The 14107-nt window shown below is 41.5% G+C and overlaps 1 long non-coding RNA gene across 1 annotated transcript; it reads left to right on the forward strand.

Moving 5' to 3' along the window:
* Positions 1 to 421: 421 nt before the first annotated feature.
* On the forward strand, positions 422 to 13332 carry LOC117874040. The gene is made up of 3 exons (XR_004644874.1): positions 422 to 774; positions 5515 to 5516; positions 13320 to 13332. It is a non-coding gene; the product is annotated as an uncharacterized LOC117874040 (long non-coding RNA).
* Positions 13333 to 14107: the final 775 nt, after the last annotated feature.

A 14107-nucleotide genomic window follows, 5' to 3' on the forward strand; every position in this document is an offset into this window, starting at 1 on the left:
GTGGAAGGGACCCCACACCGTCCTGCTTGTCTCCCACACAGCGGCAAAGGTCGAAGGACACAAGAACTGGATTCATCACTCTCGACTGAAAGCAGTACCCATTCCTGAACGGTGGACTGTCCAGCCTGCAGAGAAGACTGCTAACAACGATTTGGGACGTAAGCTGTTATTTAAAAGACAGTAATCGTTGGGAACGCCTGGTGATCTCTCTGAACAGCCACAGCACACTCCCCGCGAGAACCCTGAGCATTGGTTTTATCTATTCACAGAAGGCCGACCTAACCTACGGTACTGGTCCTTTTATTTATTTATTTTTTTTATTTGTTTGGTATCAATAATTCTTATCTTCTGGGCATTTGGGTTGTTGTAATCACAATATGGGTTCAGATTTAGGGTCTCTCACTGTTCCTGTACTAAATGCCACCGGTTGGCAAACCGGCGCTGCATTGTTTGCCCTGTTCCCACAAGCCACCCTACAGGACCTACAAGGTAACAATGGAAAGGCTAGTTATGGTGAAGCATTCTGGGTTTGTGATAACAGTGCCTATAAATGGCTCCCTCATGGTTGGCATGGTAGCTGTTACAAAGGCTATCTCGCTCCTCCCCTCCGTGTTCTCACCCAGGATCCCTCAGGTCACCCTAGGTACTATCGGTCCTTGAGAGCTCCATTGAACCCATCGGTGAAGGAGACAGGTTTGGGATGATATTCCTCCCTTCCTATGGGGTGGGACGACTAACCCAACTCTACAGAAGACTGTCTAAATTTCTCACTCAGTTTGCCAATGATACCCTGGCCATAAAGAAAAGCATAAATTCTGAGCTGTACCAGCTTCGACTGCTGGCTTTGCAAAACCGCCAGGCCCTAGATTATGTGTTAGCCTCACGGGGCGGGGTCTGTGCCCTTATTGGAGAAGAATGTTGTACCTATGTCCCAGAATTTTCACAGGATATTAACAAGCATATCTTGTCAGCTGAACAAGCCTTGAACCAGTGGAAGGCCCAGGAAGGGGAACCCACTATTTTTGATTCCCTTTGGGGTTGGTTACCTAGTCTAGGAGGACTAGGGGGAGGCATTGTTCGCATCTTGCTCACAGGTGTTGTAATATGTTTTGTCCTTTTCCTTTTGCTCGCTTGCTGTAAAGTGCTCATACGTAAGATTTGTACCTCCCATTCCCCAGAAGTTCCTTTATACTCTCTCAGTGATGATTCCAATTGCATGGAGCTTAATCGCATTTTGTCTTTAGAGTATGAGAAAACTCTGCCAAAGGTTTGTTGAGTGTTCTCAAAGGAGGGATTGTTGGTGTCACTAGGCATAGCTACCAGGTAACTCGGGGGAGTGGAAGGCCATAAGTGCCGATGAAACTCCTGCGCTCTGGGTCTAGGTGAGCCACAATAACTCCATCTTGTGAACTCTCACCTAATTCCATGCTAACTGCTTACATGCTGTAGCAGAAATGTAATGGTCAGCTTTTCTAGTAAAACTTGTAGTGATAATGCGGGGGAAAAGGGGGAGGGAAAGACTGCGTAAGTCTGCGTGTGCATGAAACTACAAGGTCAAAGATAAGCATACAGATGGGAATCTTTCTAACTGTAACTGCTCAAGGAGGGAGAGGTATGAGGGGTGAAAGGGAGTAACGGAACAAAGGGTTGCACAGAAACAGCTTGGAATATAAAATGGGACACTTGCTTGTATTTGCTGCGCTTGATTTGAGACATGCTGGTCTCCTAGTGCCTATTCAGAGCTCTTGAATAAATTTGGTTTGCTTCTCCACCTCGGTGTCTTCATTGGTGCAGAGCACACCGGGCAACGAACCCCGCTGTGGCCCCCTTTGAGTCCTTTTGGGCTGGCAACAGCCTTATTCATCATTTTGTTTCACTGGCAAACAAGCACACAACTCCCTCAGCATCCTCTTCTATTTAACCATCCATGAAAAAATGTATTGGCATGAATAATAACATTTTGAGGGAAGATAACAGAAAATAAATTAGTGTTACCAGTCCAATAATAAACTACGCAGAAAAACTCTATTCCTTTCTTAACAGTTTTAGTATGATTTATTTTTATATTATTAAAAGTGATAAATAGTTGTTTAAGACCTTGGTGTAGCAAAGCACATTAGCCAGTGCATAGCGTTAATACTTCAATAATTCCACTGAAGTCCATGGGACTTCTCAAGGGATTAAAGTTATGCACATGCTTAAATGTCTTGCTGGACTGTGGCCTAACAACCTTCAACATTGGTTCTAAGTCTACTAGGGGGACACTTTGTGATTATTGCAATGAGGTCATAATTGCACAAAAAAGCTTAAATCTATCTTTAAACTATGCTTATACTTTGTCATTTTCTTTTTCAGCAACTCTTGTTTCATGCCATGAAATTTACTCTTATGGAAATGCTTTTGTTTTCCTATAGTTAATAAGAAAACCACAACAACAAAAAACAGGTGAATGAAACCATTAGCATGTACTAAAGCTGTTCCCAAATCCGGCTCTAAAATTATTCTTCTTGTTTATACACAAATATTGCGGGTCTGTAACTTCAAATAAATTAACCAACAGACAGTTGTATTGTCCCAGGTGTTTTTCAGTAATTTCATACCATATGCAGCCATTTGTCTATAAACAATATATCTCAAAACCTAAACAGATTGCAGATATCCTGCTGAGGTAAAATGTAATCAATTATTTTTAACTCTTTTCCTCTGAGTTTGGTGAAGGTGGGCACTTTTTTACAGATGGACAAAACATCTTAGAAATAAAACTTGGGATACCTGCTATTTCCAGACAGAGAGAGAGAATTCAGTTTGAACTTTCATAAAAGCTACAAGACTTTTTCTAAAAATTCTAGTCGTCTGTGAAAATGTCCCAGAATTTAAAAAACATAAAAGCAAAAAATCATTCTTCACCTCTCTTTATCTCACTTCCCTCACACCCATCAGCTAAACTTCTATAATCAAACAATATGAGCCAAATGAAGAAAAACATTACTATTTCTTTGAATGAAATACACCACTGCACAAGCCCTGCATAAAGCACATATAATGGATTCTTCAAGATTTCAGCCAACTAATTAGGTTTTCTAAAAGGAAAACTTTGTGCAGCAAATTTTTCAAGGGATGGTGTGACCGGGATCCTAGTGGGGAGCCAGCCAAGGTCACTCAATTAGGGTGAACTGCAAAGAATGGGGCAGACAAACCCCAAAGCTTATAGATAATTCAATACTTAGATTTACCAAGCAAGCACTAAACAGCTTCTGTTATACTACCTTACTGGTTACTCTGAAGTACAAACAACACAGTTTCCTTGAAGTAACCCAGCCTCAGGCCTCCATCCAAGTACCCACGTCAAATATGATGAAGATTTCTGAAAATCTTATTTCATCATATAAAAGAAAAGGTTCTACCAATCCCAAAGGATCAGACACATTACCTGCCAGGTTAATGAATATTCCAGATGTCAGATATCAGATTTGTGTCCATTTATTCTTTTGCGTAGAGACTGTCCGGTTTGGCCAATGTACATGACAGAGGGGCATTGCTGGCACATGATGGTATATATCACATTCGTAGATGTACAGGTGAATGAGCCCCTGATGGTGTGGCTAATGTGATTAGGTCCTATGATGGTGTCATTTGAATATGTGGACAGAGTTGACATCGGGCTTTGTTGCAAGGATAGGTTCCTAGGTTAGTGTTTTTGTTGTGTGGTGTGTGGTTGCTGGTGAGTATTTGCTTCAGGTTGGGGGGCTGTCTGTAAGTGAGGACTGGTCTGTCTCCCAAGATCTGTGAGAGTGAGGGATCATCTTTCAGGATAGGTTGTAGATCTTTGATGATGCACTGTAGAGGTTTTAGTTGGGGGCTGAAGGTGACGGCTAGTGGCGTTCTGTTATTTTCTTTGTTGGACCCGTCCTGTAGTAGGTGACTTCTGGGTACTCTTCTGGCACTTTGGAGCGTACCTGGGTACCTAAGGTGGAGCAGGGCTGGGGAAAGGCAAGAGGAGCTGGGGAGCTCCGGCCTGGAAACCCCCCACGCTGCAGGCCTAGGGTAAGGCCAACTGGGTACTTGGGCTGCGAAGGGGCAACCCATGGGTAGGCAGAGGCAGCAGGTCTGAACCCCTTTGCCTGTGATGAGTGGCTGATGCTGCAGTCTGCCCCAGTGAACGGGGGCTAGATGGAGACTGGGCAGTAGCCAAGACTGAGGCGAAGTGGGGATAGTGGGTGGGGGTTCCCCTGGGAGGGGGAGACCCAGAACTGTGGGGGCACTACCAGGGGGCAGCACCCAGAGAAAGGGGCACTGAGGTCCTGGGAGGGACACGGGGCCAGTGGCAAGGCAGATCACTGGCCTGCAGAGGGCACTCCAAGGCTGGGAGAGCTAATTCCTGAGCAACAGAGAGTCCTGTGGCACCTTTAAGACTAACAGATGTATTGGAGCATAAGCTTTCATGGGTGAATACCCACTTCGTCAGACACATGCGTGCGTCTGATGAAGTGGGTATTCACCCATGAAAGCTTATGCTCCAATACATCTGTTAGTCTTAAAGGTGCCACAGGGCTCTCTGTTGCTTTTTACAGATCCAGACTAACACGGCTACCCCTCTGATACCTAATTCCTGAGGACAACCAGCAGGAGGCACCGCAGGGGTGAGTCCACACCCTTACAGGGCGTTAGGGGATGAGAGCTCAGGAAGCATTGTTCTAAGTCAGCCATAAAAATGTTGGCATACTGTGGGGCCATGCGGGTACCCATAGCAGTGCCGCTGACTTGAAGGTATATATTGTCCCCAAATGTGAAATAGTTGTGGGTGAGGACAAAGTCACAAAGTTCAGTCACCAAGTTTGCTGTGACATTATCGAGGATACTGTTCCTGATAGCTTGTAGTCCATCTTTGTGTGGAATGTTGGTGTAGAGGGTTTCTACATCCATAGTGGCCAGAATGGTATTTTCTGGAAGATCACCGATGGATTGTAGTTTCCTCAGGAAGTCAGTGGTGTCTTGAAGATAGCTGGGAGTGCTGGTAGCATAGGGTCTGAGGAGAGAGTCCACATAGCCAGACAACCCTGCTGTTAGGGTGCCAATGCCTGAGATGATGGGGCATCCAGGATTTCCAGGTTTATGGATCTTGGGTAACAAATAGAATACCCCCGTCAGGGTTCTAGGCATGTGTCTATACAGATCTGTTCCTGTGCTTTTTCAGGGAGTTTCTTAAGCAGTGGTGTAGTTTCTTTTGGTAATCCTCAGTGGGATCAGAGGATAATGGCCTGTAGAATGTGGAGTTAGAGAGCTGCCTAGCAGCCTCTTGTTCATATTCCAACTTATTCATGATGACGACAGCACCTCCTTTGTCAGCCTTTTTGATTATGATGTCAGAGTTGTTCCTGAGGCTGTTGATGGCGTTGTGTTCAGCATGGCTGAGGTTAGGGGGCAAGTGATGCTGCTTTTCCACAATTTCAGCCTGTGCACGTCGACGGAAGCAATTTATGTAGAAGTCCAATCTGTTGTTTCAACTTTCAGGAGGAGTCCACGCAGCATCCTTCTTTTTGTAGTGTTGGTAGGAAGGATTCTGTGGGTTAGTTTGTTGTTCAGAGGTGTGTTGGAAATAGTCTTTGAGTCGGAGATGTCGAAAGTAGGATATAGGTTGGCATTTCAAAGTTTTAACCTATTTACCATGAATGGCCCTAATTACCATTCGCATACTCTTTTAACATGACTTTAAAGGTGGGCTCTGGATCATTCAGCCTGCAAGCTTTAACCCTTTCTGGCCATGAGTTATATTTCGTATAAAATTTGTTGCAATTATATAACAGTGGTAGCAATAATGATTTGCATGGTTATATTTTAATTAGACAACATCACAGATGGGTAGGACAGAATCCTCTGTTGATCCTTCTGACAGCCTATGGGGTAGAACAGTTATCACATCCCCTATTTACACCTTTGTAGCAGGGTGGAGCACACTGTAAGTTCCTAACGAATAATATGAAGGGAGAGTGGAGGGCTCTTGCACAGTTACTCAACTTGTGCTTTGTAGTAAAGTTGTCATGATAGTGTTAACTTGATTACTCAGGGTATTATAAGATGGAGCTATGTGCCACCCTTCCCTTAGTTCCTGGTTTAGTCAGTAGAAGTTTTCCCACACTCTGTTGTGATGTATTTAAATAAAGCAGCAAATTCCCAGTCCTGTAAGTAGACTTATTTTTTTTGCAATAAGCAATCAGTTTACAAAATGTTCTCTCCACCCCCACCCCCGCTCCAGCTGAGGCTTTAGTGGGCCCTCTGTTCAGGCCTATTTGGATAGAGAGAGAATAGCTTCCAAGAAATGCATGTTTCGAGAATTAATGCTATGCTGGACATGATCTGTATCTCGGCAGTGTGGAGACATCTGCAGGATCTTAGTAGTAGTCATGAATGTGGTACAGTGAGTTTATTTACTTCCCACAACAGGAAGTCCTGAGACCTGGCACAGAATGCTATGGGGTGAACTTCAATGAGGGCCCAAATCCTGCTAGTCTTACCCATGAAAACAGTCTCACCAGTTGGACCTACTCATGTGTGAGCCAAACGGAATTTGATCTAAGATAAATCTTCAGTCTTTGTCTTCATTCAATATCTCTGATTGGAGTTTTAATTTTGTCTTATTACAGCCTATATGTTTTTATATCTGTACATAAGGGTACGTCTTCACTACCCACCAGATCAGTGGGTAGTAATTGATCTATCGGGGATCGATTTATCATGTCTCGTCGTGATAAATCAATCCCCGAACGCGCTCCCTTTCGACTCCGGAACTCTACTAGAGCGAGAGGCGGAAGTGGAGTTGACAGGGGAGCCGCAGCCGTCGATCTAAGATACGTCAATTTCAGCTACGCTATTCTCGTAGCTGAAGTTGCGTATCTTAGATCCATCCCCCACCCCTCCCAGTGTAGACCAGCCCAGAGAGATGGAATGCAGGATATGGAGATTCAGACGGTGCCTTTACACAGGAGGAGCTTTGGGAGGCTCAATGGAGGAACATTAAAAAAGTGTGCTCACTGCATCACTCCTGAAAGGTGCACCCTGAACTTTCCTGCACTATGGGCTATGTTTGCCAAAGTCCTGCCTGCTCTGCTCTGCTCCCCTCCATGTCTCTTTTTAATAGATAGTGTCTGTGGGAGCACTAGGATGGAGCAGTCCCTGAACTCAGAGGGTATCATAGAGCTTGAAACTGAGCTAAAAGAGGGAGAAAATCAGCAGGGTTGCAATCCATAGTATTCTGCTCAGACTACACTACCTAGTCAACAACCCTGACTACTAAAACACAAAATAAAGTAATGGAGACCAGATACTGTTATAATGTTTGTTTTTGTCTTCCAGGGCACGTTTGATCCTTTCCATTCTGCACTCTCTTTTGATTGCTAGTACCCAGGCCTAGATTGGTAGGTGACTCAGTTCATTTCTGTTCCGAGCAATCACTATTTTTATTAACTTGTTCATTAGTTGGAATTCTTTAACTAACAGCTTACAACCATATTTAGATACCTCAGAGTTCCGTACTAGAACTTATATTGCTTAATATATTGATTAATAATCCACAAAATGACTTTGCAGATGGGTGACAAAGTGTTTAGCATAGCTTGGTCTAGGGGAAGGCAGTGCTACTGCTGAAGGGTGTGGTCACCTATTTTTTTCCTTCTTGTTAGATTACTGAATCAGTAACAGGGCTTTGGTTGGTTTGGGCTTGTTTGTGAAACTACTTTATTTAACATACACAAAATACTGAGGTATGAGGTATCTACCAAACACAGTTATTGAGTAAAATCCTCCTCATACAGCAGTAGTCCCCAGGTGCTGATCAACCATTCTCAGTATAGAAATCTTAGTCCATGACCTGAGGTTAGAATATGTGCAAATATGTCTAGACAAGGAATCTTTTTTATGTTTTAGCCTCTTCTCTGCTGCCTCTGCCTTCTCTTCTCTACACTGCCACTCATACAAAGCCAGATATTTTGAAAACAATCTCTTAGTGTCTCCCTGCCTCCCAACAACTCCATTTACAAAACCACAAAGCCAGTATATGTAGTAGTGGCCATGAGAGCATGTCCAGAACAAATGAATTTATTTGCACATGAATAGTCTCATCCATATATAAATGCTATTATTTGCATGAATAAAAGCTCTTCCCAAATATCCATTAAAAAAAAAAAGTCACACACATTTTTTGTAGAAATGCAAACTAATGAGGTACAAGCATACTCAGACTGAATCACCGGTCAGACTTAATAAACATATTAAAGAATAACTCTTTCCCTATTCACTAAGCTGTAACAGCCCTCATAGGCATGCACAAATCTCGTATTCCTATCAAGATATCAGCAAAGAGGGTAGGATTTTAAGAATAAATTTGGGTTGGAGAAGGATATATCCTCTACACAGTTTTATAATATGGATCTCCATAATCAAAACTGATAAATTCCAGGTAGCAAATTTGTCAGAATCAGAAAGCAGGTATTCAGATCTATCTCACAGGTATGGAAGTAAAATCCATCTCGTATGGTAAAACATGAATAAGTAATGATAAGAATGAAAAAGAACACTTTATTCCATTGTTAATCAACATGCAGACATCAACTGGAGTGATAACATGGAGGAGGGAAATTGTGTTGCCATATGACATGCAAATTTCAGCGTGCATATATTGAAAATGAGAGCAGATATTTTTGTAGGTGTTGCTCTATGTGGCTAACATTGCTGTATTGTTAGGTTTCAGAATATTCCTCTGACGGGCCTGTCAATATGAGTAGGCAGGGGAGGTACAAATATTCTTTTTACCTATAATCCTGGAACAGTAAATAGGTAGTTTTGGCAATGTGTGAGCCAAATATATATACAGTAGTATTTTATGTATTATTGCTAATTATGATCTTCCTCTCTTCTCCTCTGCAATAATTCAAAATGACAAGCCTAGCAAATGACTTTCATGAAGTTATTACTTAGAATAAGGGATGCCTCTCAGACAGCATCTGAGGGGCAGCAGTGCTATTGAGGGGAGAGGACTGTTATTAAAAAGACAGGATCACTCTGATTCTATGCAATAGAGAAAAAAATCCTGTCTCTTTAAAAAATGATACTTCCAACAAACAACTGAGTCAACAAAGAGCACTTTCGCCTTCTGTTCATGAGGCACTGAACAATATTAAGGGTACATTATAACTACACTCTTGTAGGTGAACGGAAGGCAGTATGTGAAGAGGATGCAGGGAGCCTCTTCCTCCCTCATGGCTCCCATGAAGTTGTCTATTTAGGGGAAGAGGAGGCTAGCACTGCCAACAGCAGTTATTGCCTTAGAAGGAAGGAGTCTCAGCAGGCACTGTGGCTGTATCCCTTTCCTCCATTTACTAAGTGATATCAGGATGGGTGTGCTGGTGGGAGCAGCTCTTACATATTTTCTACAGGATCCTTGGTCACCACAGCCTCCCTGGGACTTTTCAAGGCATTATAGAGAGACTAGTAGCTGAAACTGCAGAACTGGAATTAATTTGCAAACTTGACACCATAAAATTAGGCCTGGATAAAGACTGGGATTGGCTGGGTAACTACAAAAAGTAATTTTCCCTCTGTTGATACCCCCACTTTCTTGTCAACTGTTGGGAATGGGCCACATCCACCTTGAATTGGCCTCGTTAGCACTGACGCCCCACACTTGGTAAGGCATTTCCCATCTTTTCATGTGCTGTATATTTATACCTGCCTACTGTATTTTTCACTTCATGCATCTGATGAAGTGGGTTATATCCCATGAAAGCTTATGCCCAAATAAATGTGTTCGTCTCTAAGATGCCACAAGGACTCCTCGTTGTTTTAGCTGAAAAGTGTAATTCGTGAGTGAAAAAGCTTAAAATGGCTGAGAAATTACAAATTGGATTATAGACTACAAATCCCATGCTGGTTATGTTGTTGTGTGGGTAGTTATGTTGATTTATATTTAGGGGGGATTGTACCAGGAGATTTGTGTGGGTGATGAATCAGACGTTGGTACTGCCATGAAGGGCTATGTGTGTTTGGGGTTATAAATCCATGGCACACCCACATCTTGAATACTGAGTGCATATGTGGTTGCCTCATCTCAAAAAAAAGATATATTGGAATTGGAAAAGGTTAAGCAAAGGGCAACACAAATGATTTGGGTATGGAATGGCTTCCATACGAGAATAGATTAATAAGGCTGGGACTTTTTAGCTTGGAAAAGAGATGACTAAGAGGGGTATGATAGAGATCTACAAAATCATGACCGGTATGGAGAAAATAAATAAGGAAGTGCTAGTTACTCCTTCTCATAACACAAGAATTAGGAGTCACCAAATGCAATTATCAGGCAGCAGGTTTAAAACAAACAAAAAGAAGTATTTCTTCACACAACGCACAGTCAACCTGTGGAACTCTTTGCCAGAGGATGTTGTGACCAAGACTATAACAGGGTTCAAAAAAGAACTAGATACATTCATGGAGGATAGGTCCATCAATGGCTATTAGCCAGGATGTGCAGGGATCTTGTCCTTAGCCTCTGTTTGGCAGAAGCTGGGCTTGGATGACAGAGGATGGATGACTTGATGATTACCTGTTCTGTTCATTCCCTCTGGGGTACCTGGCATTGGCTACTGTCAGAAGACAGGATACTGGGCTAGATGGACCTTTGGTCTGACCCAGTATGGCTGCTCTTATGTTCCTATTGTGTATGTTGGTTGAGTTGTTGTGTGGGAGACTCTGTTGATTTGTGTCTTGAGGGGGCAGGGCTGTGGGGGAAAATGTGCCAGTGGTGAATGAGGATTTTGTGCTGTGGTGAGGGGTTGTGTATGTTTGGAGTTACTGTGTGTGTTGGTTGTGTTGGTTTGTGTGTGGATTGTATTGTGCAGTGAGAGTTCTGTGGATTCGTGTGGATGGTGAATGAATGTGTGCTGCAGTGAGGGGATATGTGTGTTTGAGGTTATTGTGTATGGCAGTTATTGTGTTATATGGGTGGGTGTGTTGGTTTGAGTCGGAGGTGTGCTGGGAGATTTGTGTTGATTTGTGGGGGTGACAGTTGGGTGTACGGATGTGACAGTTGGGCTAAGTAATCCATCATCTGTGTAACCTCCCTCATGCAACCAAGGTAATTGTTGCATGCAAATTAGATGTTGAGTAAGGGTGGTGATTGGTTGAGTTACCTTTGATATCATAATGGTCGGGGCTCTTCACATGTCTTTCAGTAGCTGTACACCTCACGGGTGAAATGTGTAAAGTCAAAATGGCTGAGAACTTAAAAATTGTAACAGACCACAAAACCCAGTGATGATTGTATCTACTGATGTTCTGAACAAAAAGAGCTTTCGTGTGTAGCTGCTTCTATCACTTCATACCGACTCAACAGACATTTTAGGCTTCAGAGTGACACACACAATTTCATTCCTAGAATAAATTCCAGTATTACAGCCATTGTTTGATGGGGTACCTCCTCCATGCCATGTTATGAGACACAGTTTGGTCTTATATCTGTAGTGAAGCAAAACTATCAATCTCACATTAGCTAGTAGTGAGAAAGCAGCGTCAGGGGTCAGAACTGGAGCAATATACCATAACTCCAACTATGACTTTGTTCTACTCTGGTACAAATAGCAAGCATTTAAAATGAATATACAAGCAACCATAGCCTGTGGTATAATAAATTGGAAATGAAAAGCCTCATCTCTTTGCATTTATTTCTAAAGAAAAAAAAGAGAATAATCGAAGTTTATCACTTTGTTTTACATCCCTTTATTGATGTGGCCATGAACAACAATAGATGATAAAGCTGGGAAGCTGGGACTGATTAGGTGTGGTGCTGACCTCCTTCAGCTTTCACTTACTTCAGTGGGCAATTGAGGATGCTCAGGACCTCCCAGGATCAGACCTTTAGTAAATAAGTCAGTGGTGCATTGCCAGCTTTTGAACTTAGTCAGGGTAAGGATATTGTATGCAAATGAGGCCTTCACTAATTAACTAAATTAAAATTCTTATTGTGGAAAAGCTTATTTCTACTTTTTAAAATTAATTTGTCACACTGAAATAAAAAGCATATTATCAGGAGACTCCCATACAGTGTAGAGCATAAAATAATTTTACGAAGTGGTATTCCATTGGGATTGCTAAGGACCAAAAATTAACACAACTGAATGTCTGCTGGTCATTCACGAGGAGCATGGAAGGGGGAAAATATGGGGAAAGCATCAGAATGCATTCAGGAACAGATGAAATCCTAATCAACCAAAATCTTATTTTCATTCATGTCCCTTAGAAATTCTTTTCAAATGGGGAAAAGAAACACATACAAATCTAGAATATTTTCCATAATGCAGCAGCTACAGGTTGGTTAATAAAACTGGTTACAAAAACGTAACCAGGCAAATTCAGGGCCAGATTCTGACCCACACGTCAGTCATTTTGCACTGGAACCCCTGCACAAAGAAGTATTAATCTTAGTGGCTCATGCTACCTGACAATTCACCTGCCTTGGGATAAATTTGGCAAAAAAGTGATACACAACATTTTTAGCTTGTGATATGTCACAGAACAAAAATGCAATTGGTTTGTTATTAATTTTTATACAAAATATTGGCAATGTTTATACATCACTGACATATTTTGAGAGGCAAAACTAAACACACAATCAGTCCTTTGTCAATGACTCGTTGAAAAAAAATCTATTCCAAGTACAAATTTATATTTCCCCATTTAAAGCCAGTGAGAGTTTGGAAAGTTGTGTAAAAGTATGATTTAAAAAAAAATGCCCACTCCTCACATTCACATTTTCCATAGACCCAGTCATGGAGTATTACTCAATTTTAAAAAAAATCATAGATGTAATGATTCTAAGGCCAGAAGACACCACTATGATCATCTAGTTTGATCTCCTGTACAACACAGACCAGAATTTTCTCCAGAACCTGGATTAAAGATGTCTTTTATAAAGATATCTAATCATATTATAAAGATCCCATGCAGGGGTGCGTCCACCACCATCCCAAGCAAGCTGTTCCAATGATTAATCACTCTCACTGCTAGGAAACTACACCTTATTTCAAGGTTGAATTTGTGTAACTTTAACTTTCAGACACTGGATCTTGTTATGCCTTGGTCTGAAAGACTTAAAAGCCGCCACTATCAGCTGTTCTTTCCATATGTACATATCTTTACACAGTGATCAGTTCTTCCATTTACTTCACTGGGACTAAAGGAGGACATCAGGATTGGCCTCCATGTATCTGATAACTACAGCCCACATTAATTATTAGTAGTAGTATTATACATTGTACTGTAATAATGACTGGAAGTCTCACTCAGGGATCAGGGCTCCTTTGGGCTAGGCACTGTACAAAAATATTTTTAAAAAATATGGTTATTGTACTTACTTCTACTGTAAATCCTTAAAAAAAAGGTTGTTCACAAAAGCATGTGTGTGATTGAGTCATGTGATGTCCCAACATGTGCAAAATCCTCATTCTAGATCTGTAGCTATGTGCCTACACAACCTCAGTGTGTATGCACACTTTGGAAGATTTGCATATCTATGAAATATGTGCACTCATTTGAAAATTTGGGCCTTTGATTTTACAGTTAGGATTTGTACATTTCCTTACAGAACACAAGCTTCAAGTAAACCTTGTATTCTCTCAATCTTTAAATAATTACAGCGTAATGGAAAGAGGGATTCACAGAGTAAGCCCACTCAAAGCAGTACAAGGCATTACTAACATGATGATATGCATTGTGTCCATAATATATTATATACTCACTGATCTCATTGACATCTTCATCAATGCCACTAATTAAGTTGTTTCTATATATTGACTTTTTTCATTGACCCTAGCAAAACGTTAGCAACTCAGTTAGAATCCTATTAGACCATAAATTCAATGGCTGAGTAATTTGTTCAAGCTATCTGACATTATTGCTTGACATTATTGCTCAATGCATGTACATTACATAACAAGTTATCTATACTCATAACAAATGCTAATCAAATTGTAAAGTCATTTTTGGCAGTATGCTTTGAATCTTAAAGATTTATGTCAATAAGATGAACTTTATAATTCTTGCTTACATGGTATTTAGATGCTAA

The sequence above is a fragment of the Trachemys scripta genome, chromosome 3, assembly GCF_013100865.1.
Source record: "Trachemys scripta elegans isolate TJP31775 chromosome 3, CAS_Tse_1.0, whole genome shotgun sequence".
NCBI classification, from domain to species: Eukaryota; Metazoa; Chordata; order Testudines; family Emydidae; genus Trachemys; species Trachemys scripta.